A 3210-nucleotide genomic window follows, 5' to 3' on the forward strand; every position below is an offset into this window, starting at 1 on the left:
CGACAATCTCCGTGGGATTCGACCCTTACTCACGTAAGGTATTACTTGGACGACCCAGTGCACTTGCTGGTTAGTTGTATCGAAGTTGTGAACCATGGTTTTAGCACCATGTTCTTGGCGCCATTGCCAGGGAAAGAAAGATCCATGAATTTTACATAATCAAAGTGTAATCACGATTGCGCGTACCAAGTTGCTCACGTTGCCAGGGATTGTTTGAGCCTGGACATCACAATTTCGTGCACCAATGATCTCTCAGAGTCTGAATGGAATGCAAGCTGCATCCAACAGTACTCAAGAGGCTTCTTATGAAGAAGAAGCTTATGATCCTGAGAACCCTGCAATAGCAGAGTTAAATTACTTAGGTGAACCTTATGGAAACACCTATAACTCATCATGGAGAAATCATCCAAATTTCTCATGGAAGGATCAAAAGCCTCAACAAGGCTTTAATAATGGTGGAAGAAACAGGTTTAGCAATAATAAACCTTTTCCATCATCCACTCAGCAACAGACAGAGAACTCTGAACAAAACACTTCTAATTTGGCAAACTTAGTCTCTGATCTGTCTAAGGCCACTGTAAGTTTCATGAATGAAACAAGAACTTCCATTAGAAATCTGGAAGCACAAGTGGGCCAGCTGAATAAAAAGATCACTGAAATCCCTCCCAGTACTCTCCCAAGCAATACAGAAGAGAACCCAAAAGGAGAGTGCAAGGCCATTGACATAAGCACCATGGCCGAACCTACAAGGGGAGTAGAGGACGTGAATCCCAAGGAGGAAGACCTCCTGGGACGTCCAGTGATCAATAAGGAGCTTCCCTCTGAGGAACCAAAGAACTACGAGGCTCATCTAGAGACCATAGAGATTCCATTGAACCTCCTTATGCCCTTCATGAGCTCTGATGAGTATTCCTCGTCTGAAGAGAATGAGGATGTTACTGAAGAGCAAACGGCCAAGTTTCTTGGTGCAATCATGAAGCTGAATGCCAAACTATTTGGCATTGATACTTGGGAAGTTGAACCTCCCTTGTTCATCAATGAACTAAGTGATCTGGATCAACTGACATTTCCTCAGAAGAGACAGGATCTTAGAAAGTTCATAATACCCTGTACCATAGGCATCATGATCTTTAAGGCTCTGTGTGACCTTGGTTCAGGAATAAACCTCATGCCCCTCTCTGTAATAGAGAAACTGGGAATCTATGGGGTGCAAGCTGCTAAAATCTCATTAGAGATGGTAGACAGTTCAAGAAAATAGGCTTATAGACAAGTAGAGGACGTGTTAGTAAAGGTTGAAGGCCTTTACATCCCTGCTGATTTCATAGTCCTGGATACTGGGAAGGAAGAGGATGAATCCATCATCCTAGGAAGACCTTTCCTAGCCACAGCAAGAGCTGTGATTGATGTGGACAGAGGAGAATTGATCCTTCAATTGAGTGAGGACAACCTTGTGTTTACAACTCAAGGATCTCTCTCTGCAACCATGGAGAGGAAGCAGAAAAAGCTTCTCTCAAAGCAGAGTCAACTAGAGCCCCCACAGTCAAACTCTAAGTTTGGTGTTGGGAGGCTACAACCAAACTCTAAGTTTGGTGTTGAACTCCCATATCCAAACTCTAAGTTTGGTGTTGGAGAGTCTCAACAAAGCTCTGCACATCTGTGAGGCTCCATGAGAGCCCACTGTCAAGCTATTGACATTAAAGAAGCGCTTGTTGGGAGGCAACCCAATTTTTATTTATCTAACTATATTTTTCTTAGTTATATGTCTTTATAGGTTCATGATCATGTGGAGTCACAAAACAAACAAAAAAAAATCAAAAACGGAATCAAAAACAGCAGAAGAAAAATCACACCCTGGAGGAGCATCTGTCTGGCGTTCAAACGCCAGAACAGAGCATGGTTCTGGCGTTCAACGCCAGAAATGGCAGAAAATGGGCGTTGAACGCCCAAAATGGGCACCAACCTGGCGCTGAACGCCCAGAGTTGTGTGCAAGGGCATTTTACATGCCTAAATTGGTGCAGGGATGTAAATGCCTTGACACCTCAGGATCTGTGGACCCCACAGGATCCCCACCTACCTCATCATCTATCTTTCCATTCATGATCATCCCTTCTGTTTTCCATTTACCACTCACATCCATAAACCCACTACCTTCAAAATTCAACATCTCTCTCCCACCCAATCCCACCCATATGGCCGAATACACACACCCATCCATCTCCTCCATATCTTCTTCTTCTTCTTCTATTCTTTCTTCTTTTGCTCGAGGGCGAGCAACATTCTAAGTTTGGTGTGGTAAAAGCATAGCTTTTTTTGTTTTTTCCATAACCATTGATGGCACCTAAGGCCAGAGAAACCTCTAGAAAGAGGAAAGGGAAGACAAAAGCTTCCATCAGCTGTCTTAGCTCAGTAGTAGAACATTTGACTGCAAATCAAGAGATCCCTGAGATACCTCAAGGGATACATTTTCTTCCACACAATTATTGGAAGCAACTAAGGGTGGAACATCAAGAGCACTCCATCATCCTTCATGAAATCAGAGAAGATCTAAAAGCAATGAAGGAGGAGCAACAAAGACAAGGAAGAGACATAGAAGAGCTCAAGGACATCATTGGTTCCTCAAGAAGGAAACGCCACCATCACTAAGGTGGATTCATTCCTTGTTCTTATTTCTTCTGTTTTTCGTTTTCTATGTTATGTGCTTATCTATGTTTGTGTCTTCATTACATGATCATTATTAGTTAGTAACTATGTCTTAAAGTTATGAATGTCCTATGAATCCATCACCTTTCTTAAATGAAAAATATTTTAATTCAAAAGAACAAGAAGTACATGAGTTTCGAATTTATCCTTGAACTTAGCTTAATTATATTGATGTGGTGACAATGCTTCTTGTTTTCTGAATGTATGCTTGAACAGTGCATATGTCTTTTGAAGTTGCTGTTTAAGAATGTTAAATATGTTGGTTCTTGAAAGAATGATGACTAGGAGACATGTTATTTGATCATCTGAAAAATCATAAAAAATGATTCTTGAAGCAAGAAAAAGCAGCAAAGAACAAAGCTTGCAGAAAAAAAAAAATAGGCAAAAAAAATAATAAAAAGAAAAAGCAAGCAGAAAAAGTCAAAAGCTCTTAAAACCAAGAGGCAAGAGCAAAAAGCCAATAACCCTTAAAACCAAAAGGCAAGGGTAAATAAAAAGGATCCCAAGGT

This window comes from Arachis ipaensis, chromosome B01, assembly GCF_000816755.2.
Source record: "Arachis ipaensis cultivar K30076 chromosome B01, Araip1.1, whole genome shotgun sequence".
Classification (NCBI taxonomy): Eukaryota; Viridiplantae; Streptophyta; class Magnoliopsida; order Fabales; family Fabaceae; genus Arachis; species Arachis ipaensis.